We start from the raw sequence: 25,036 nt of genomic DNA, 5'->3' as shown, positions 1-25,036 counted from the left end.
AACCTGTGCCTTAGTTTTTTCATCTTTAAAGTGGAGATAATAACCTGTACCACCTACTTCATCCCTTTTATAAACTTTAAAGTACCATATGAATGTTGGTTGTCACTGTCATCATTATCACTTTTAAAACCTTTATGGACCACTCATACCTTAGTTTCTGGACCTCCCAGAATGGTATTTTGAGAAACAGTAGTCTGTTGGACAGAATAAAGGGCTGGCATTCGTGAGATATTTGACTTCAGTTTCCTCTCGTATTGATTTACTACATAATCCCAGGCAACTAATTGGTCTTTTATTTTCTTATCTCCAAAATGAAGATGATACTTGCTCTTTCCTAGTAAACATGGGTACAGTATATGACACATGTGGAATCTTTTAAATAAAAAAAATAAGATAGATTTAATAAAGGATTTATCTGTGAAAGTACTTTGTTAGCAAGGAAAAGAAAGCTCTCAAAAAATTTCGGGTATAATTATTAATCAGAATTTCCTCTGGTCTGACTCTGTTCAGAGTTTGTCTTTTGTTGATGCAGAGGCTGCCAGTACTAACATGAGAAATGTAACTGAACCATCCCCAACCTCTCCACTGGCTGTGTTCCTTCCCCCAACCCCTCAACTTTGCATAGTCGGTAGATAAACAGGCTCTCTGAGCATCTGTCTTTAGAATGAGAAAACAGTGTCCTTCCCAAGAGCACAATGTCACACAATCATTTGGTACCTGTAAATGTCATCTCATCTATACTTCTGCTTCTGGTCAAGCTGGTCATCTGACTGGGTTTCTTTATCACCTCTTCCCTGCATGGTAAGAAGGAGGGGGGTTGCTTGTTTGGCCTACCCAGTAGGCCTTTGGCTCATTTTATTAAACAGAAGTTAGAAGTGTGCAGTAAGTTCTAATTCTGTCTCTTAATTTATTCTTCAGTGAAAGGTTAAACAACCAGACATCTAACCTTTTGAGGGTCCAGACTTCTCTGACCCTTACCTCCCTGACTGTTGACTCTCTCAGTGCTCTGCTTGGCATGACAAACAAGGATGCCATTGCAGAAAGAATAGTGTCCATTTTAGCAATACTGCAAATGATAATTTTTAGTTAATAAATACTAGGTACTCATGAGTATATAAATGGGGGCCTTTGAAGTGGGGGGAAAACTACTCATACAGAGGCAGTAACTAGTGTGGGGGACAGGGTAGAGGGGGAAGAAAGAATAGTAATAAACTGCTACAGGTACAGAATAAATGTGATGGAGAGAAGTAGCACATGATATATAAAGATTTGAGAAGCATTTAAAGTCACTTTTAGATGTCTGCTATCCAAGATATATTTCTGTTGATACTATCTATATTAGATTATACCATATACCATAGATAAGTGGTCAAAAGCTAGGGGGAGTGCTTTCCAAAGAGGAAGCGCAAACTGTTGAAGACCGTTTGGCAGGGGGGAGCTCTAAATCAACTCTGAGGTTTATTCTCAAAAAGATAAAAGAGAGAAATAATGTTGAAAAGGGAGTGGAAAGATAGAAACTACTATACTGTTAGTAGAGCTGTGAATTCGACCAGACATTCTAGAAAGCAATCTGAAGTAATGAGAAGTGTTTCTAAATTAATTGTTCATACCCTTTGACCCAACTGATCTCCTTACTGAGTACATGTCATAATGATAATAGCAGTCATCTCACATATACTATGTGCTAGACAATGTGCTAAGTGCTTTACAAATATTATCTAATTTAATCTTCACAAAAACCCAGGGAGTTAAGAACCATTATCCCCATTTTACAGTTAAGGAAACTGAGACAGACAGAGAACTTCCCCAGGGTCACACAGTTGATAATTGTCTGAGACTCAGATCTTCTTGACTTCAAGCCCAGTGCTCTATCCACTGTACCATCTCACTGCCTTTAGACAGGTAGGTTGGGCATTGGATAGACTTGATTTCAAATCTGACCTTAGACAGATTAAACTGTGTTACTTAATCACTAGTCACAACTTCTGTCTTCCTCAGTTTCCACAAATGTAAAATGGGGCCAAAATAGTACCTGCTTCCCTGGACTTTTGCGAGGATTAAATCAGGTAATATTTTTAAAGTGCTTTGGAATCCTTAAAATGCTGTGTAAATAAGGCTAACTGGGCACAAGGAAGTCAGTGGTGGAAAGGTCCTATGTATAGCAAAATATAAAGCTGGAAACAAACTAGGCTCCCATTGATCAGGGAATGGGATGCTAGAATTGTAGTTATGTGATATTGTATTATTCTGATGTAAGAAATGAAGAGTATGAGGAATTCAGAGAAACATGGGAAGACTCGGGGGTGATAACAGCACCTACACAGAGTTGTGACTAACTGAAATCGTATTTGTAAAGCATGGAGTCAGCATTTTGTAAAGAATTCCTTCCTTCCCTCATGACCTCTGAGGTTCCTTCCAGCTCTCAGTCTATGATCTACAAATTGATCTATAGTTTAAAGCTAAAAAATGCAGAAGAACCAGGAGAGCAATGTACATAATGACCATAATGTTGTAAGTGAAAACAACACTTAAAGCCAGGCTTAGTTCCAGAGGGCCAGTGTCAATGCTGGCTTCCTTTCTCTTACTTACCAGAGGGTAGACTTTCCATGCTTATGCCTTGTTGGTTTTCTTTAGTTTTTTCTTTGTAATCTTTAAAGAGGGAGAAAGAATCTTGGGTGGAATTGATTTCTGCTTCTTCTGAGGATGAATAGGGCATATGGAGATAGTTCCAAAAGGAGAGACTTCGGTAATATTCCAGGGTGCATTGCTGTTGAGGTACAGGTTGGACTAGATAACTTTTTAGATTTTCCTATCCTGTAAATTAGAATTTATGAGATTTCTCTAAGGTAATTAACCCAGACAGTAAAACTCTGTGCTTCAGGCATACTGAAGGCATCACACAGACTTCCTGGAAAAAGAGGAGCAATTCTTTGAGCATTTATTAAGTGCTTTCTGTGTGCAAAGCACTGATGCCCTGGAGATAAAAAGAAAATGGAAAACAGACCTTGACAATTACTTCTTTCCAGCTCTCCTAAAATAGAGGATACATGTCTGATTGTTTTTTCTTTTCTATTACATTTTAAGATGAAATGTTACTTCCATTGAGATTTCTCATAACTTATAATTCATCAGTTAGTTCTTCCTTTGTTCATCAGAACATTTCTTGTTACATTTCCACCTTTTTTTGTTGGATAAGATTTTCACTAATGTAAACCCCCAATTACATATTTTGATTTTGGTGGAAATATATAGGAGATGTCCTGATTGTTGGAATCCCTCCATTTAGTGATTCCTACTCCTATGCCAGGTTGTCTGTTCGTCCTTCAGGCCAGGGAGATGTCTGCAGTATATTGCCAAGACAATAATGATAGTATTTCTCTATCGATCTTCATCCAAATATTCTTCGCTATACATCAGCCTTCTGTCAGGTTCTTAAATTTTCTCACTAATATATCTTAATGATATCATGTTCCCTTCATTTATTAAATAGTTATCTATTTCACATGTATGTTCCACTTTAGAGTTTTCAAAGCACTTTTCTTCACAACAATTCTATGAAATAGGCTACACAAGTATCCTCATTTGAGGAAAGGTAAGGAAACTGAGGCTCAGAGGTTAAATAACTTCCCATAGGGACACAGCTATGGTTGGGACTTGACTCAAAAGTCTCCAAGAAGTAAGAAGAGTTGAGGAAGATTAATAAAAAAAACAAGCTTTCATTAAGCACCTGTGTGTGACAGGTACTGAGCTAGGCAGTAGGAATAAAGCAAACAGTTCTCATCCTTAAGGAATCCACATTCTGCTCTAGTAAAGGAGAAGAGATCCTTGAATGAAGGGGTTAAGGATGGACCCTGGAAATGACTGAGGACCACGACCCCTGACCCCCCCCCCCAATGGAACAGTGGAAAGAGTACTGAGTTTTCAGAGAACCTGGGCTCAAAATCTTGTGCCTGTCTGCTTACTTACCTGTATGACCTTAGATAGGTTGCTTAACTTTTCTGGGCTTTGGTTTCCTTATCTGTAAAATGAAAAGTTTAAGCTAGATGGATTCTGAGCTTTTTTCCCCCTAAATCCATGAGCTTGGACTGCTGTGTTGGGGGCTGAGAGGGGCTTGGTAAGAAAGAAGGTGAACAGCAAGTACTAAAGGGAGTGGGATTCCGTGTCTTTAGGGGAGGGTCCAGGCTTCTGTGATTGCAAGGAGATGGAAGGGAGTTCTAGGGTGAGAAGGTTCTAGAATGAAGGGAAATTTGTTAGAAATAGAATGAGGGATCCATAGTATACAATAGAAGAAGGAGTAGAGTGAAATAGCATTTAAGGGAAATTAGTTTTACAGTGTTAAGCATTATGAATAGTTTCAGTATCTCCCATAATAGTTTTTGTTTCATGATTGTCTGCCTGAAAATATTTCCTTTGTTATTGTCTCTTAACCTTCTGGTATTGGGGAAGGAACCTCCTCTCCCACTCTTACAGAGCATTCTGGGTGAGGTGTGAGGCCCTGAACCACACTGCTCTGGTATGGTAATTGCTACTTTTTGTGAGATATGAAAGAGAGTTTATTGATATGAATTACTTCAGAATTTGGTCTCTTCTGCTCCCCCCAATGCAGGTTTGTATTAAGAACAACCTTGGTGTCTTTCCCTGAAATTCCAGCCCTGCTGTTTTCCCCTCCCCCAGAAACATTGTCTCATTGCTGAAGAATTATTTGTTGATTATTTACAAATATATAGGGCTACAAATGTATCTGGGATACATTGGGAAGAACAGACATGGTCTAGTCCTCAGAAGACATATGTTGTAATGAGGAAACCAAACAAAGTCTGTGTTTAACACAAATTGATAGAATAGTTGTAAAGATGATGGGTGGGGGGCAGAATAAATCAAATTGACCATTTGGCAGATAGATAGAGGAACTTTCAGGAGGAAATGGAACCTGAGGTGTGATTTTAATGGACCCCCCCCCTGCATTTGCAATAGTTTGTGTAAAGACTTGGAATGCAGGGAGGGAAGATAGTTATATTTATTTGGAGCACAGTTAAAAAGAACTGACTAGAATTTAAGACTAGAGACTGATATGTATAGTGTGACAGGTGGGATGAGTATGCTGACAGCTCAGGGGTACAAGTCCATTTGATTAAATAGGAAACTTTCAGTTTATTTATAAGAATAAATTCTGATCATGGAACCAAAGTAAGCTACCACTTTTCTGAAGACATCCGATTTGCTACCCTGTTTCAGAGTCCTTTAGAAAGGTGTTTCCTTTAAAGATATATTCCCAGTGTGTGTGTGTGTGGGGGGGGGATGTTTTGTTTTGTTTTGTGTTCTCCCTTTCTGTCTAAATCTAACCCAAAAGAAGATCTCATGTAGGATCCTTTCATTTTTGATGGGGGCAGGAGGATGATGAGAGAGGAAAATAACCCTATTTTGTTGCAATTCCTATTGTGTTTTCGACCTCCTGTGAAACAACTTTTTCCTGTTACAGTGAACTGTGAGGTACCTGGCTGAATGGGAAAAACTTCCCCCATGAGGGTTAGATCCTGGCAAACTTTATGTCTGCCTTGGTGCTCCTTGAGTTATTGCTTTTCATTTCAGTCTGTCTTTCTTAAAATCCCAACAGGATACCAGCAACAAATGGTTTTAAATCTTACCATTTATAGTAAATTGAGCAGCAATGCTTGAATCTCAGATTCATCTGTGTGGCAATTTCTTTTTGAATCCAAAAGCACTGAACTTTGTCCTTTGTAAATGAAGTGAGTTTCATTTTGATGACTGGTTCGTAGCATAAGCCAGCTGCCTTTAAGCTGTTGTCTATCTTTAAAGGGAAAACTCATCGAGTGTGGGAACAAATTCACTGCCTGTTTCCTTTGCTGGGGACCTTAGAAGATGCCGGTTTAGAACTGGGTGATATGTTTCAGTGGTGGTAGAGTTGGAACTTAATAATCAAAGTCAAAAGGATTAGCTACTTGGGCACTGATCCTTCATGAGATTATGGTTAGTAATACCTGTGGGACATTGTTTTGGGATAACATAATGTACAGTTTGAGACAAGTGTTCACTCGTGTCCTCTTGCTTTATGCTAGATGGTGAAAAAGAAATGAAGATTTAAGATAGCATCCTGTACAGGTGCCGACAACAGGATCCTATAAAAAATACATTGTGTTCTTCTATAGTTGCTACTTTGTAAGGAGCTGAAAAGTTAGGCTTCCTGTTTGGCCTCCAGCTTGCATGATAACAGCAGAATCAGAAAGATATGTTAGCAGTACTGGAATGATGATTAGAGAGGGATGAAGAACGCAGAGTGACTGAGAGTGAGTGGTAGGTACAACTTGGCTTGCTTTCCATTTGTTCTTTTTTTTGGTTCCTACTTTTCCATGAACTAAGGAAAAGCAGATTGAATATTAACAGATTCTTTTGTCCATTCTTGTAAGCCCCAGTTTTCTTTTTTAGAGGAAGTTTTTTGGGCATACAATTATAATTTCTAGTAGCGATAATACTTCACCAGCCCTAGTCCCTTTTATGTTTTTGTTTGTTTTGGGATTTTTTGTATCTTTCCATTAATATATAAATAATTTGGACAAAAACTCTGTTTTAAAGTATTACTTAGCATCTATATGTAATTTCTGATATGGTCCTACTTTAGCCAAATTTTGTAAGTTTGGTAAAAGATAGGATCACATCTTTTCAATGTGTCTTCTTTACATCAAATACAGTGTCTTATAGTGTGTTGGTACTCATTTGATGGTTGTGTTACTGATGAGATGGCTCCAGGAAAGTGGCTAATAGAAATCTCTACCAACTTTAATGTCTAGAATATTATATTTTATTTGTTATAGTCTAGGGATTTTTAGATGATTTCCCTCTTGTTTCCAACCCTCTTTAGACCGCTACTTCCTTAGTCCCGTTTTTTTACCCCCTGAATATCAAATATATATAATTAAAACTTTTTTTTCTGTTAACACTTATTTTCTTTCCCTCTTACTACCCCCAACCATTGAAAAAGAAAAAAAGGAAAATGAAATCTTTGTAACAAATATGCATAGTCAAGCAAAATAAATTCCATATTGGCCGTGTGGAATCCAAAAATGTCTGTCTCTGCATATTGAGTTTATCATTCAGGAGATGGATAGAATTCTTCTTTGTATTTTATTGACTGGTCATTTGGCCAATCAGAGTTCTTAAGTTTTTCAAAATTGTTCATTTTTACGTTATATTTCTGTCTCTGCTCACTTCACTCTTCAGAAGTTCATACAGATCTTCCCAAGTTTCCTTGAAATGGTCCTTTTCAGCATTCCTTACAAGCACAATAGTATTTCATCACATTCTTATGCCATTTTGTATTTTTTTTATTCAGCCAGTCTCTGATGCCTTAGTTTCCAGTTCTTTGCTACCATAAAAGGAACTACTAAAAATATTTGCATATATATAGGTCCTTTTTCTCCTCCTTCGATTCATTTTTGTTGTATTGGCCTAATGGTTGCATTGCTGGATCAAGGATTTGCACAGTTAAATGACTTTTGGGTATGGTTCCAAATTTCTTTCCAGAATGACTGGGCCAAGTCACGGCTCCACCAAAAAACGTCAGTGAGTCCAGAATCATTTATTACATTCTTACTAAGTGCCAGAAATTGTACTAAGCAATGAGGAAACAAAGCAAGACAATCTGCCTCAAGTAGTCCCTCACCAGAGTGCCTCCTCCACTTGCCTGTCAAAGGGATCATCCTAAAGCACAGGTGTGACCAGGTTACTACCTTCCTCAGTAAGCTCCAGTGGCTTCCTGCCACCTCCAAGATCCAATATAAAATACTCTGCCATTTTAACCCCTTCATGACCTAGGCCCCCTTCTACCTTCCCAGTCTTCTTATACCTTCCTCATCCCCAAAAGTTCTGCAATTCAGGGACATTAGTCTCCTTAGAGTTCCTATTTTTTTTTTTTGGTGGGACAGTGGGGGTTAAGTGACTTGCCCAGGGTCACACAGCTAGTAAGTGTCAAGTGTCTGAGGCCACATTTGAACTCAGGTCCTCCTGAATCCAGGGCCGGTGCTTTATCCACTGTGCCATCTAGCTGCCCCCATAGAGTTCCTATTGAAAGACACTCACCCCCCCCCCTCTGCCCCAAAAGACCCTCTATATCCAGACTGTGATCGTTTTCACTGGCTCTTCCCCATGTCTAGAATGCTCTCCCTCCTCATCTGAACCTTGTGGCTTCCCCAGCTTCCTTCAAAGTCCGGTCTAAAATCCCATCCTCTGAGAAGCTTTCCCTGAGTCTTTTAAATGCAAATTCTGTCCCTGTATTGATCATGTTCCATTTAATACTGTGGATATTTTCTTTGTATGCAGTTGTTTGCATGTTCTTTCCCCCAGAGTGAACTCCATGAGAGCTTGGACTATCTTTTTGCCTTTCTATATATTCCCAGGGCTTAGCACAGTGCCTGGCACATGGAGCGGGGCTTAATATAAATGTTTATTAATAGGAGAACCATGATGGAATCGGGTACTAATGTGTCTGTTTTTCTTTTTTTCTTTAATTCCTCAACTGTTTGTCATTTTTTCCAATTTGAGTAAGAGTTTGTAGAACCCCAGAATTGCTTTTATTTTAAAATTTCTAATTATTAAGGAACTTGGAGTATTTTTTATGTCTGTTGACAGCTTAGATTTCTTCCTTTGACAATTGCCTATTTATTCTATCCTTTGACCATTTATCTATTGAAAATTAGCTCTTATATATTTGAACCAGTTCTTTCCATATCTTGGAAATAAGATCTTTATCAGAGAAATTTATTGCAGACATTTTCCCCAGGTAAGTTTCCCTTTCTATTTTAATTGCGTTAATTTTGTGCATTTCTTTTCAATTTTATGTGATCAAAATTTCCAATTTGCCTACTATGATTCTCAATCCCCTGAGTCATAAATTCTTCTCATATTCATAGTTGCAATAGCTATTTATTTCCTTAATCCTTCCTTTTTTTTTCTTTTAAATGATAAGACAATATCTCCAAGTCATGTAGCCATTTGTAACTTATCTTGGTATACAGTGCAAGGTGTTGTTTTTTATTTTTTGTTTGGCGGAGCAATGAGGGTTAAGCGATTTGCCCAGGGTCACACAGCTAGTAAGTGTTAAGTGCCTGAGGCTGGATTTGAACTCAGGTCCTCCTGAATCCAGGGCTGGTGCTTTATCTACTGCGCCACCTAGCTGCCTCGCAAGGTGTTGTTCTAATCCTAATTTAGTGAGCTCAGTAGTCAGGATTTTAGAGTTTATGGAATGCTTTGCTACTTCTTCTCCCCGCCCCCCCCCCCAGTATATTGTGTACTTAATCTGTTCTACTTATTTACCTCTATTTTTTTTAGCTAGTGCCAAATCATTTAAATTATCACCACTTTGTAGTATAGTTTGATCTGATACTCTGACCCTCTTCTTTCCTAGTTTTTTTACATTATTTCTTTGAAAACCTTGACCTTTCATTCTTATTTTTTTCTAGCTCTATAAAGAAATCCTTTGATAGTTTGATATGGCACTTAATAAGTAAATTAATTTAGGTAGTATTGTCATTTTATTATATTGGTTTGACCCACTCAAGAGCAATTAATATTTTTCCAATTATTTAGGCCTATCTTTATTTAAAGAGTGTTTTATAATTGTATCCATATAGTTTCTATGTGTGTTTTGGTCAGTAGACTCCCAAGTAGTTACTTTGAATTGGGTTTCTTTTTATATCTTTTCTGGCTGTTTTTTTTGTTGTTGGTGGTAATATTCAGAATTACTGATGATTTGTGTGTGTTTATTTTATATCCTACTACTTTAGTGAAGTTATTGTTTCAATTAATTTCTTAGTTGACTCACTAAAGCAGAAGTTCTTAACCTGAAATCCATAAACTCTTTAAATGCTAACTATATTTCAATAGAATTGGTTTCCTATGTAATCTTAAGTAATTTTTTTAAATGCACTTAAAGCATTATCTTGGGAAGAGATCCATAGGATTCAACAAACCACCAAAGATGTCCATGACACCAAAAAGGTTAAACAATCCTACTCTGGGGTTCTTCTTAGTAAACACCATGTCATCTGCAAAGCATGACAACTTTTGTTTCCTCTTTGCCTATATTTATTCCTTCTGTTTTTCTTATTGCTATTGATAGAATTCTAACACAATATCAAATAGTGATGATAATGCATATTCTTGTTTTACCCCTCATCTTATTGGAGAAGGCTCTAGTTTATCCTCATTATATATAATGATGACTCTTGGTTTTATTTAGTACTCACCATATGAAGGAAAGGTCCATTCAGTTCTATGTTTTTTAGTGGTGTGTTGTTGTTTTGTTGTTGTTTTTTTAACAGAAATGAATATTGTATTTTGCCAAAAGTTTTTTTCTCCACTTCTTATATCCTAGTTTGATATAAGAGAACTTTTACCCTACCCTTATGACACAAATATGGTCTTGATTAACTTGGAGAGTCAGAATAGAGAAAGAAATCTATAGGCCAATATAGCTCTAAATGCTCACGACATCTAAATTTAAAATAAAACTATAAATGTACAAGTTGGTGTTGTTTTAATTATCCCAGTAAAATGAATCTGTTTGCCGTTTCTTGTTATAACATGGGAGTTATTTCCTGGCATCAGTTAAAACTCCTTGAACAGAAGTGAAGTCAAGCCATTTAATCAGCTTTTTAACAGTATTCTCTAGCTTGACCTCCTGAACAAGATACTGGTAGTTAAATCAGTATTTGATTATATCTGCCATATTGATTTTTTTCATCACATCCTCATTTCCTCCTCTGTGCCTCTTAGCTTCACCTACATTCCTGCTACTTCAACTATTCCTAACAGAACTTGTCTACTCTCTTTAGGTTAGGCTTCTTATCCTTCAAAAAGATGTCATACTTGTTTCTTTTCTCATTCTATTTACCATTCCTTAAAATGCTTTTCTTTTTGGTCTGTCTCAAACCTACCCATCTTTTGGGACCCGCCTCCTCTATGAATTTTCCAATAAATTGTATGATTCTGGGGAATTCTTTTATTTGGTTACTTTGCTTTTCTTAATCTCCCCATTTCCTTTGTTGGGGAACTCTGTGACTTGCTTTTTTTTTGGTGAGGCAATTGGGGTTAAGTGACTTGCCCAGGGTCACACAGCTAGTGTGTGTCAAGTGTCTGAGGCCATATTTGAACTCAGGTCCTCCTAAATCCAGGGCCAGTGCTCTATCCACTGCGCCACCTAGCTGCCCCTGTGACTTGCTTTTTGAGTAACGCAGAGTAGTTGGCATGAGAAACTCCTGGCATTGATGTGCATACTGAAAATGGAAGTTTGACTTTTTATCTGGAGGTCCACTGAATTCTGGATATGTTACAGTACTGATAAAGTTATCTAGGGATAGATTCTGTGGGCCCTGCCTGTTTAATTAAGAATCCTAGAATCTGGGATATACAAAATGAAATAAAGAATGAGAGGCTAGCCCGGGAGAGATAACCTGCTGCTTAATGCTACCACCGGTCTGGTGAGCAAAAGCTGGTAATTGTATCATAACCAGTCTTTCAGAAAGATTAGTTATTCCACAAACCCTGAACAGTCTAGCTGCCTTTTGGAATCTTATTGTAATAAATGTTCACCACTAAGGCTTTTTAGCTAGAATTATACTTGTACTGGTCAATATAAATTTTTACCCTTTTTTAACTTACACTACACCAAAGAAATTCTGACCATAAAACATCAAAAAAGAGGACTTTTTTTCCACATAGAACACAAAAAGAATTCTCTTGAAACTTTTCCAGCCTGCTTGCTTTTTTAAAAAAATCTATAAATTATATTGCAATTTGAAAATTGCAATTTTCAAAACTGTCCTGTGTTTCCATCTGACCTCTCTTCTGTTCACTTTTGTAACATTAAAACAAAAAGTGTTTCAGTGGCCTTTTTTCTTGACATCATTATGGCTAAACTTCTCCATTCTTCTCTATTACTCTCTCTCCCAATTAACTGAGGAAAAGAAAAAGGGAAAAAAACCCTTGTAACAAATATTCATAGTCAAATACAATGAATCTACACATGGCCATGTTAAAAAATGTGTTTCTTTCTGCAGTTCCTCTCTGTCAGGAGGTTGGTAACAGTGTTTCATTATAGATCTTCTGGAGACATGATGGTTGGTCAGTCATTGCATTGTTTCAGAGTTCTTAAGTCTTTCAAAGTTTATTTCCTTGGTTTTGCTCACTTAAAGTTTTATCATTACCTAGAATTCTTTGAAATTGTCTCTTTTGTGCTTTTAATAGAACAATAATATTATATCATATAATACAATTTTTTCAACTCTTCCCCAACTGTCTAAGAGTTAATAGAAGGTACACGCACCCTTACATTCTAGTGCTTTTCTTTTTCTCTTTTCCTCTCTTAGGTTCAGGAATTTATCATTATTATTATTATTACTACCACCACCTTTATTTCATCCTAGGTACTAACTTTTCTCTTTACCCCAACTTCCTCTGCTTTCCCCCCATATTGATTTGATGCCTTTCTACACCAAACTCTGTGGGTGTGCGTGTGTTTAACCCTTCTTTGTCTGATACTGATAAGAGTAAAATTCAGCTAATATCTGCTCTCCTGCACCCTTCCCTCCATGCTTGTTTACTCTTTTCTCCCACACTCTAAGATAAAAGCAAGTCCCACCCTTTTATTCCTTCTCTCTACAGTAGCATGACTTGTCTCTTTCTCCCTCCCTTCTCTTTTCCCTTCAAATCCTCAGAACAGAGCCCATCTACTGCTCAGATCAAGATACCTATGGGACTCTGAGGTCTCTAACACCCTATCCTGAAGATAATCAGTAGGATTAATATCCTCCAGTTGAGTGCTGTGGTGTCCTTGCTGGTCATCCATAGTGCTCTCTGCTGTTCCCTAGTACTTCCATGGGAGGTCTCCACCTTGGGGCTTTTTCACTATCCTGTTTTTACTTTTGCTGAGTTATGACAGACTTGCAGGCTGCATATATTCCTGGAAGTCTCTAGTTGTACTGGGATGGGGATCTTTCTTATTTCCCATGAGCTTCTGGCTGACCTCTTGGCTGCACTTCTGGGGTAGAAGTAATTTGCTATAATTTTACATTGGCTTTCTTGATCATTCTCCGGTGTGGTGTGAACTTCAGGTTTTGCAGAAGAAAAAGGTATATAGAGAGCTACAGCATCTATAGGAAGTCTTTACAGAGTTTCAGAGATTTTGACCACCTTGTTCTATTTTTTAAAAAAATGCATTACAGGGGCAGCTAGATGGCGCAGTGGTTAAAGCGCTGGCCCTGGATTCAGGAGTACCTGAGTTCAAATCCGGCCTCAGACACTTGACACTTACTAGCTGTGTGACCCTGGGCAAGTCACTTAACCCCTATTGCCTGCAAAAAAGCAAAAACAAAAACAAAATACATTACACCAGATGAAAAGTTTACTCTTAAATCTCCCCTGCTGTAATATGAGCCCATATTCCCTCTGTCATGAAGAGAGAGAACAGTTTCTGTATCTTTCAGCAACTGGTATTTATTGCTATTATACCAGCATTGTTCTGTCTACCATTAAAGCTATTTGATGTCCTTGGAGACAATTGAATTGCCACGATTGTTTTCTTTATACTAAATAATCCCAGCTCTTTTTTTCCTGGTTGTTGTCTCCCATCCACTCATTTGACTCTAATGTTTGTTCCTTTTTCAGATACTTTTCCATATTTCCCAAGCTTTAAACGTCTTCCTTGATAGGTGAGGTAACCTGCACAATTCTGTACTAGGAAGAAGCAGCCTTTTCACTCTTTCATTGGTGGCTCGCTGTGCCCCCTGTAAAATGGACATCCTTAGAAGTCACTGCCAGGGCCGACTGTGTTCAGTTCCCTAACTCAGATGGGAAATTCTCCAGATCAGTGTGCCAGTCTCTTGTGGTACTTTTTACCTAGCAGTCAGTCCTAGTACCTACAGCTTGTGGGCCTATCAGAAACAGATACTCCTAAGAGTTTCTCTACATGGCTCCAGGTAGAGAATGTCATTAGCCTTAACTTCTGTTTTTTTTTTTTTTTTTTTTTTTTTTTTTGCAGGGCAATGGGGGGTTAAGTGACTTGCCCAGGGTCACACAGCTAGTAAGTGTCAAGTGTCTGAGGCCGGATTTGAACTCAGGTACTCCTGAATCCAAGGCCGGTGCTTTAACCACTGCGCCATCTAGCTGCCCCAACTTCTGTTTTAATAAATATTTTATTGATTTTTTTTCATATTTTTCTCACTTCCCAGTTACTCTTTCCTACCCACCTCCCAAACCTTCCTTTACAGTAAAGCTAAGCAAAATGATTTAGTCATGCCTGGCAATGTATGCCTTATTATTTATTTTGTATGTATTTATCTCTGAACACAAAGGCTCCTTATTTCGTTTTCTGGTGTCTTTGAAATCCCAATACTTAGTAGAGTAACTAGCATACATTAGGTGTTTACTGACAAGTTTCGCATATATAATCTATCACCCCTCCACTGAAAGGAGGGAGGGATACATCACCTTTAATTCACTAAAATGGGTTACAGTTTGTCTCTTCAGCACTTTACATTATTGTAAGTTGTTCTCTTGTTTCTACTCATTTTAGTCTACATTACCTCCTACAGACCCTCCCAGGTTTCTCCAAATTCTCTTTTCTACCCCTTCTCTCTGCTTTCCTCACCACCCCACTTCTCTTATTCTACCTCAGTTTTAAAGATACCTTGCTGGGGAATGAAACCTTGGACTCAAATCTGAGGCCATTTGACAAATAAACAATGATTCTTTTTCTATAATGAATTAATGTCAGCATATCCTTTTACTATCACTGTATATTGAGGTTAGAATCAACCTTTGTCTTCTGATTAAAAAAAAAACTGATCAAAAATAGCATTGATTGGACCTAAAGTATGCCACAAAATGAATTGGAAGATACTGAAAAAAATAGTAAGGCTTAAGTCATGGAGTTAATGAATGATAATGTAAACACTCACACTCATAATTAGTGTTTGCAAGGGTCTTTTTATCTGATTACCTAGAGTAAGCTATCCTGAACATGCTGATTGACAAATTCAGGTAGATTCTAAAATAAATTTTAACTGGAAGGGAAAAGCCATGGGTATATATAAAAAGTGAGGACAAGGGGCAGCTAGGTGGCACAGTGGATAGAGCACCAGCCCTGGAGTCAGGAGGACCTGAGTTAAAATCTGACCTCAGACACTTGACACTTACTAGCTGTGTGACCCTGGGCAAGTCACTTAACCCCAATTGCCTCATAAAAACCAAAACAAAACACACAAAAAAGTGAGGACAGTGTCTGATGCCTGAAAGCTGCGTGTTAATTTTAAAAAACCAAACCCAGAAATTAACATTGTTTTTATAATTTTGTTAAACATTTCCCAGTTACATTTTAATCTGATTAGGACTATACTTTGGAGTTTTGTGGCCACCTCACGTTGTCATTGTGCTTTGAAAGCTTTTAGAGGTTTACAGAAAAGCACCTTGGTATAATAGAAGGAACTATCGTCTTAAAGTCAAACCTCCCTTTGAATTCTGACTTGTCACTACCTATTTGGCTTCAGGTAAAGATGAGGATAATAATGCTTGTAAAGATGAAATAAAATGATACATGTAAAATTTTTTCATGTAAGCTATTATTTAATCTGTTAGTGATAAACCCATTTCTTGCATAATATCCCTCTCCATTTAGGGAGCTACAACAAATTACTAATATTGGCAAGTAGCACCATGTGATGATCTAGAATAGTCTGTTGAGATGCATAGGGACCTTTAGAAGGCATTTCCCCCTTCCCCCTTTAGAGCTGGCTGACTGGCTTACTGTGGCTCAAAAGATCTCTTTCATTATCTTAAGAGGAATACAGTTCACAAGGGTTTCCTACCACCAAGAAAATTCTATTTAACTTAAATCCTCTCTGCTTCAACAGAAATTAGTGTCTTCCTGTATTATTTTCACTAGGGACAGAGCTACTATTGTAATGACTGTTCACAAAACTTTATTGTTGAATTGGTACATGGTCCTATTTTATAGATTTGATAATAACATTATTTGAAATCAAAGGCAGACTGTTGATAAAAAGAAAATATATAGATTTTCAGAGTTAGAAAGGACCTCACTAGCCATCTAGTCTAATCCATACCTGAAATAGAATTGTCACTACAATATATGCAAAGGAATGGTCATCTATCTAGCTTTCACTTGAAGTCGAAAAATAAGAAATCTAGTAATTTCCAACACAGTCCAATATAATTAGTTTAGGATAGCTCCAATATTTTCATGACACCTAATCTAAATATACTATTCTAAAGTTTGTATCTATTGATTCTAGTTTTTCCTTGAAGGACCAAACAAAATGAGTTGAATTCACAATGTAGTGCTTCAGATTTACCATTCCACTGCCTTCTATAAGTGCTTATATGGAATACTCTCAAAGCCCTTCATCGTCATGGTCACTTATGTTTAGATGCTATCCACTGAATCAGTGCCCTTCCTAAAACATGGTGCCCAGGATGGAGCATGGTATTCCAAATGTTGTTTGAATACTATGTCTGGTTTCTAGCAGCCTAAAGTAAATCACATTAATGTTTTTTGCCTGCCAAATCACATGTAGTCTCCCAAAATCTTAGGTCTTTTCTAGACAAACTGCTTTTTGGCCATGTCCTCTCCATCATGTGCTCATGAAAAGTATTGTTTAAAAATCTAAGTATAAGATGTCCCATTCATCCCTGTAAGTGTGGCATGGTAGATATAGCACTGACCTGGGATCCAATATCCAGAATATCTGACATGGGATACACATACTGTACAATAAGTCATGTAAATTCTTTTTTTTTTTTTTTTTTAGTGAGGCAATTGGGGTTAAGTGACTTGCCCAGGGTCACACAGCTAGTAAGTGTGTGTTAAGTGTCTGAGGCCGGATTTGAACTCAGGTACTCCTGACTCCAGGGCCAGTGCTCTATCCACTGCGCCACCTAGCTGCCCCCATGTAAATTCTTAATGTTCTAAAGAGCTCTTAAAGACATTCACCTGCATTGGTAGAGGAAGTTTTCCCACCCAGGATTTTACTATACCCAGTGAAATCACCTTGTCCCCACTAAATTTTGTACTGTTATATATATAATCCAATATTCTAGTGTGCTGATTTTGTAGATTCTGCTTTCTACATCACTTGAAATATCCTTGTATATATCTCAGTTATTCTCCCTGAGAGTCATCCCTTATAACAAAAAGAAGAAAGAAAAATTCAGCAAAACCAACCAGCACACCCGAAAAATCTGATTAACATGTTAGAGAGAAAAGGGTCCAGTATATATCCAAAAACTTTGAGTCCCCCATTGCTATTTTATCCTGCTTCCATGCTAGGATTGTAGTCTGTTTTTTTAACTCATCCCTTTTTTCCCCCTTCAAGCTGTAGTATTTGATGTAGCATCACTTCTGTTTCTGTCTCTGACCTTTTACCCAAGTGTTCTCTACCATATTTCTCTCTCTTTCCCTCTTTTTTGGGGCAGTGAGGGTTAAGTGACTTGCCCAGGGTCACATAGCTAGTAAGTGTCAAGTGTCTGAGACTGGATTTGAACTCAGGCCCTCCTGAATCCAGGGTCAGTGCTTTATCCACTGCGACACCCAGCTGCCCCCTGCCATATTTCTCTGGTCAGCTTATTCAAGGTGGTACTTTTATAATTCCATTTCTTAAAACAGTGCCTATTACATAGGTGTTGGATAAATGCTTGAAGATTGTTTTTTTAATAGTTCTTGGATTTCTGCCTGTTAGTATATCTTCTTATTTTACAAGCCACTTTATTTGCAATTTAAAAAAAAAAGAACAAAATATGTATCCAGTGATTGGGGCATATCTGAACAAACTGTGCTTTGTGGATGTAACAGAATACTGTTTCATCATAAAAAAGAAAAATTCAGAGAAGTGTGGGAACACTTGTATGAAGAGATTTAGAGTGAAGAAAGCAGAGCCAAAAGAACAATATAAGTGATGACCACAACAGTGTAAATAAAGACACTAAAAGGCAACAAAACTCAGGTCAAAAACAACGATGTTGGTACTGAGCAAGCTATTAAAGTTAATTAAGATAATAAGTAGGGAGATAGCCGGAGAATTATCCTCAATGAATCCAATTCACCAGACCCAGAAGAACTACTGAGAAGAAAAACTAAGCACAACAGTTTTTTAAAAAGCAACATCAAAGAAGAGGATCAATTAAAGGAGAATATCTAGCCATAGAGCAATTGAAATATGGTGGATAGTAGAGCCGTTCAATGTTTATTTTAATTCTTTTTTCTCTGCCAAGGAGATCTAGACTGGAAAGTAGGGAACAAAAATGATCACTGAGGAGTTGAAACCCAAATTAGCAAGATAAGTAAGAGATCTCTGCCTATTTTGCCCTAGATGGATTCAAGCTAGGGATTCCAGGTGAAATATATCCTAGGATGCTTATAGTAATTGGCCAATGTGATTGTTAAGTGATAGTCAGTGATCTCTGAAAAATTTTAGAAAATAGGACAGTTGCCATAGTATTAGAGAAAGCAAATGGTGCCTCACTGTACTGAGAGGGGAAAAAGAATGATGCGTATCATAAACCATAGTAGGCCAGTGAGCTGAGTATCTGTGGCTGAATTTAGAATGTATTATTAAGGGGACGGTTAACAAACATCTAAAAGAGGTCTTGCGTGAGCTGATGATGAGTGAGATGAGCAGAACCAGAAGAACATTGTACATAGTATCATCAACATTAAGTGTTGATCTACTGTGATGAACTATATTCTTCTCACCAATGCAATGGCACAGAAGAGTTCCAGGGAACTTGTGATGGAAGAGGATCTTCAAATCCAAGAAAAAAAAAAAAAGAACTGCGGAGTATAGATGCTGAATGAACCATGCTATTTCTTTTGTTTTTGATGCTGTTGTTTTTTTCTATTTTGAGGTTTTTCATTATTGCTCTGATTTTTTTCTCTTATAGCATGACTAATGCAGAAATATGTTTAATGTTATTATGCATATATATATATATATATCCGATTGCCTGCTGTCTAGGGGAGGGGGGAGGGAGGGAGAAAAATCTGAAATTGTAAAGCTTGTATAAACAAAAGTTGAGAACTATCTTTACATATAACGGAAAAAAATAAAATACTTTATTAATTAAAAAATTAAAAAAAAAAAACATGTAAAAGAGAATGTGGTGACCACAGAAAGTCTATAGATTCTCTAAGATTTTGTCATGCCAACTAACTTCCTTTTCCTTTTTTTTTTAAAATAATAAGACTGGTGGAGTGCTTTAGATATGGTTTACCTAGTTATTCACAAAGCATTTGTGAAAGTCTTAGTCTGTTCTTGTGAACAGTTTGCAGAGTTGCAGGCTAAACAATATTAGTTAGATGATTTGGGACTTCAGTGAGCGGCGGCAATCAAAGAGTAGTCATTCCTGATTTGGGGTCAGCTTGAAATTTGTCAACAGGCATTATTCTTGCTATGTGCCTGGCACAGTGCTAAGAGCTGGGTATACAGAGACAAAAAACATGGTTCCTGCTCTCAACAAAGTCACATTTTAATGGTATAAAGTGCTCTTTAGTAGAAGTCAGGGACCTGTGCTTAACCTCATGCTATTTAACATTTCTTATCAGCAACTTGGAAAAATAGCATAAGAAGGCAGCATGCTTATCGAATTCACAAATGACACCAAATAGATTAGCGTGGTTAACATTGGATATGTGAAATGAGGGAGCTGTGGTGAGATAGCAGTTTATCTAAAAACGACTGAGGCGATCTTAGTGGACCACAACTTTGGCATAAGTGTGTATTATGCTTTGTCAACCAAAAAAGCTAATGTACTCTTAGATTGCCTTCAGAGAAGCAGCATCATGAATGAGAGGAAGTTACAATAGAATATCCCTGCTTTTAAGCAGCTTGCTGTCCCAATTTTGTATTTGTTGGATACCGAGCACAGGGCTCAGTCTATAATAGGTGCTTCTTGATTGATTCTTTGTTAGATAATGTATAGTATGTTGTATGCTTTGGATGCCACATTTTAGGAAGGAAATTGATAAGCTGGAAAGTATTAGAAGGGAAGATAACCAGAATTGGCTTTGAGGTCATGCCATGGGAGGATCATTTGAAAGAACTGGAAATATTGACAGTAGCCTAGAGGGGAAAAAGTAGGGCAAGGGACATAAAAGCTATGTTTGAGTTTAGTAGAAGTCTGAAGGGGAATCTGCATTGCACCATGCAGCAAACACAAACACTGACCAGTTGCTTCAGGAACTAAGTTTTCTGTAAGATCTCAGACCCCTGAGGGTTGGATCTCATTGCAGGAGGCTGAGCACTTGAACTCTCACTGAAGCTATTCTCTCTGTAATGAGATATTATCAAGCTGAAGAGATAGAGAATGGAAGAAAATCAGGGTGAAGGAAGATTGCAAGGGCCTGATTCTTGGAGCTAACTAGAATTAGAACAAGCTGCTGACCTGGGAAGGGGGGGGGGTGTGTGGTGGTGAGGTTGCTGTATATGCTAGTTTGAAGGCAGGAACATGGATAAAAGGGAACCCATCATTTGGATTGATCTAGGGAAAAGAATACTGGGAATTTGTTTGTTTGGGAAGTAGTTATTGAGGTTTCTAATGTTGGTTTCATCTTCCTTTTCTGAAATATATTTTTTAATTGTGGCTTGCCTAGATTTTTGGTTAGCAAGTTGAGACTTAGTATCTAGAGCTGAGTTGACTTTGAGAGTGCACCGTTTCCAAAGTGAGGTAGGGAGTTCAGCCATAATTAAGGTAAACTGTACTACATTGAACCCTGTAATCCATGGGAACTCCATACTAGAGTAGAAAATGGGCTATCATTTGGATGAGAGATTAAACCTATGTATTTTCCCTTTCGGGGGCCAAGCTAAACTAGAAACAATGGGTTAAATTGGAAAAAAAATTTGAGCTCAGTTTAAGGATAAGTTCACACAGATTTCCCAGGTTTCTCTCAAACTGTCCCCTTCGTGATTTCTTCATGGTCAAGGAGTATTCCATTCCATTCATATTCCGTAATTTGTTCAGCTAGTGTGCCCAATTGATGGACACTCTTTTAACTTCCAGTGTTTTGTCATCCCAGAAGAGCCGCTACAAATATTTTTGTACATGTATGTTCTTTTTTTCTTTGATCTCTTTAAGATAGATGTTGGCTTAGTTGTGTTTTCAGGGGGTATGGTTCCAAATTGCTCTCTATAATGGTTGGACCAGTCCTTCTATTGTAGTTTTTCTTTTTTTTTGTTTGTTAACTTTGCCAATGTGATGGGTATGAGGTGGAACCTCAGAGTTGTTTTAATTTTGCACTTCACTAGTTATTAGTTATTTAGAGCATTTTTACCTGGCTATTGATAGCTTGGGTTTTTTCCTCTGTACCTGTTGATATTCTTTGACCATTTATCAATTCGGAAGTGGTTCTTATTCTTACAAATTTGAATCTGTTCTTTACAGATCTTAGAAATGAGATCTTTATCAGAGAAACTTGCTGCAAAGTTTTGAGGGGACTTCTCCCCTAATTTACCTACTTCTGTTCTAATTTTTACTTGATTGGTTCTTGGTTGCACAAAAACTCTTACAATTTTACATAATCAAAATTGTTCATTTTACCTTCTATGAGCTTCTCTATTCCTTGTTTGGTCATGAATTTTGTTTTTCTATCCACAGATTTGATAGGTTATTTCTTCCTTGCTTCTCTAATTTGTTTTATGATATCACCCCTTATGTCTTAAGTCATATTCCTATTTATAGCTTATCGTGTTATATGGTGTGAATTGTTTGTGGGTCTAAGCCTAGTGTCTACCAGATTGCTTTCCGATTTTCCCAACATTTTTTGTTGAATGAATGAGTTCTTATCCTAATAGTTGGAATCTTTAGGTTTATCAGACACTAAGCTACTATGTTTTTTGTGGGGCAATGAGGGTTAAGTGACTTGCCCAGGGTCACACAGCTAGTGTCAAGTGTCTGGGGCTGGATTTGAACTCAGGTCCTTCTGAATCCAGGGCTGGTGCTTTATCCACTGCACCACCTAACTGCCCTTACTATTTTTTTTTAAATTTCTGTATATTCTTTACCTCATATTTGGAAAGGCACAGTACCTGGAATATAGTAGGTGTATATAAATGCTAGCTGATATGATGATGATGATGTCCCATTCATCAGTCTTTCTATATCTTAATCAGTACCAAATCATTTTGAAGATTACTGTTTTGTAGTGTAGTTTGAGATCTGGTCCTGTGATCAAGTGTTCTGAGATGCAGAAAAGGAGAGGAAATGGCACTCATAGTAGATGGTTTCCTTTTTTCTGAGTAAAGTTTGGGGCAAGGTCCTCTCTGAGATCAGTCAACAAATAGTGATTAAGTACCTACTCTTCATTAGCTACTGTACTAGTGTGTAATTTAAGATTCTAAATGTGGATTCTAATCTGTTCCCCCAGTTTTGGGGGAAACTGATTAAAATCACTAATAAAACGAGTTTAGGTTTTTAAGGGTTTATTGAAAAATAGGAAGAAAAAGATTGAGAACAGAATTCCAACAGCCTGGCATTCCTATCTTTCCTCAAATTTCCTGTGGAGTCCTCTGCCACCACCACCACTATCAAGTCAGGAACCCAAAAAGAGAGAGCTCTCCGCGCAGGCCCTCTTTCCTCCTTCCTGTCTCCTCCCAGAAAATAGGAGGCTCCTCAAGTTGATTGGCTGGTAGCCTTGATAGACAGCACCCATGAGCAAATGTCATTTCCTGACACCAAGGAAAAGCCACATGGCCTTGCCCTCGGAGGCATTTTCCTCATGGTGGAGCTTTCCTATAGTAAGTCTCCAGTAGGTGGCATCATTCCAATCATTACACTAGACAAAGACAAGCTAAAGTAGTTTTTGTCCTGAAGGAGCTTAGGTTTTATGAGAAGACAGAAATACAAGTCTGCTAGTAAAAGAAAAGCATTGCAGATGGAATACATCAGGAAAGGCAGATAGAAAGTAGAACAGACCACCTTTAACTCAGCCATATTCAGATTCTCTTGAAGGAAGTTATCCTGTGAGGTGGAGATGAAAACAGTTTGGAACATTCTAGGTATGGGGAGCAGCCATTTGAAAGAAGCACAGAGTGTCATGGGTAAGGAACAACAGGATAGGCAATTTGACTAGAACATGGACTCTGGGAAGGAGAATAATGTATAATAATAAGGCTGCAAAGATACATTGGAACCAAGCTGTTTGTCATGGCCAACTCTGCATAACCCCTTTGGGGTTTTGTTGGCAGAGGTACTGGAGTGGTTTGTCGTTTCCTTCTGCAGCTCATTTTACAGATGAGGAAACTGAGCTAAACAGTTCAGGGTCTTGTCCTGGGTCACACAGCTACTAAGTGTCTGAGGCCAAATCTGAACTCACAAAGACAGTCTTCCTGACTCTAGGTCCAGTGCCCTATCTGCTGCACCACCTAGCTCTCCATACCCCACCCCTAACCAAGTTATAAAAGGCATTAAAAGTCAGAGGGGCGGCTAGGTGGCGCAGTGGATAAAGCACCAGAGTCAGGAGGACCTGAGTTCAAATCCGGCCTCAGACACTTAACACTTACTAGCTGTGTGACCTTGGGCAAGTCACTTAACCCCAATTGCCTCACTAAAAAAAAAAAAAAGCCAAACAGAAGAGTTTGTATTTTGTCCCAGAGGCAATAGGGAGCCACTGTAGGTAGCCTTATAGCCTCAGGACTGAAGGGAATGGTGTGGGAGGCATAAGAAGAGCAAAGATTTGGACAAGACTTGGTAGAAAGTGGGATAGAGAATCACTGAGGATAAAAGGATTTTCTTGCTGTAGTGAAGGCCCATTTGAGATTATAGAATAAATTTGTAGTGGACCTAGTTGGCTTGGTTGAGTGATTTCCACCAGCTCTGATCACCAGCACATGAGTAGGAGGCAAGAAGACAGAGGGTTGGGGTTTGACAATATAGAGATAAACTGCTTAACTATAAGGTTGAAACTGGAAAGGAAGGAGGGGATGGTGGATTGAGAGGGTACCAAAGGATAGAAGGATAGGACATCCCAAGTCAGACAAAGAATAGGTTTAGGGATAGGGAGAGATGGAATGCTGGGAGGTTATGACATAATAAAGGACTTTCTGAGTTTTGATCATGGAGATTGAATACTTTTGGTCTTCTGTCCCACTTGACTCCCTTTATGACCCCTTTATGATGATGTGAGGACTCTAAAGGGATCCTTTTATTCCCCTTCCTCCATTTAGAACATAAGCAGTTCATCCCTATAAAGTCCCTTCCAATTATTTACTTGTATCTATTTTATTTTTCTCAACTCCTGCATTTATATTTCACAGTTCCTTTCCAGCTCTTAATTGTTTTTTGATCAAGAACGTTTGAGAGTTCTCAATTTCATTGATGATCCATTTATTTTCCATGTAAGATTATACTTAGTTTTTCTTGGCAAGTTGTTTGTGGTTGCAGACTTTTATCTTTTGTATTTTGGAATATCTCATTCCATGATATCCCCTCTAAAAAGTAGAAGCCGATAAATCTTGTATGATCTTGACTGTGGTTTCTCAATATTTGTTATTTTTTCTTTTATCTAGAAGCTCTTGATTTTGGCAGTAACATTCCTGAAAGTTTTCATTCTTGGGGCTTTCAGAAGATAATCAATGGATTCTTTCTCCTTTCATATTATCCTCTTGTACCAGTATGTTTAGGCAATTTTATTTAATGATTTCTTGAAATATGATATACAGATTCTTTTTTTGGTCATCGTCATCATCGTTGTTATTAAAGAGTTCAGGTAATCTATGGTTCTTAAGTTATTGTCCCTTCTTTTGTTTTCCAAGTAATTTGTTTTTGGTTTTGGGGGGGCAGGGCAATCAATGAGGGTTAAGTGACTTGCCCAGGGTCACACAACTAGTAAGTGTCTGAATCTGGATTTGAACTCAGGTCCTCCTGAATCCAGGGCTGGTGCTCTATCCATTGTGCCACCTAGCTGCCCCAATTTGTTTTGGTTTTGACATGAGATACTTTACATTTTCCTCTGTTT

At 37.9% G+C, this 25,036-nt stretch overlaps 1 protein-coding gene across 13 annotated transcripts in view; it reads left to right on the top strand.

Moving 5' to 3' along the window:
* Positions 1-25,036, top strand: part of MICAL3 (microtubule associated monooxygenase, calponin and LIM domain containing 3) — a 283,173-nt gene that overhangs the window by 60,482 nt on the left and 197,655 nt on the right. The gene's annotated exons all lie outside the window — the stretch shown is intronic.

Source organism: Dromiciops gliroides, chromosome 5, assembly GCF_019393635.1.
Source record: "Dromiciops gliroides isolate mDroGli1 chromosome 5, mDroGli1.pri, whole genome shotgun sequence".
NCBI lineage: Eukaryota > Metazoa > Chordata > Mammalia > Microbiotheria > Microbiotheriidae > Dromiciops > Dromiciops gliroides.
Note: the sequence above shows the minus strand (reverse complement) of the source record. Positions and strands in the feature narration are given on the sequence as shown.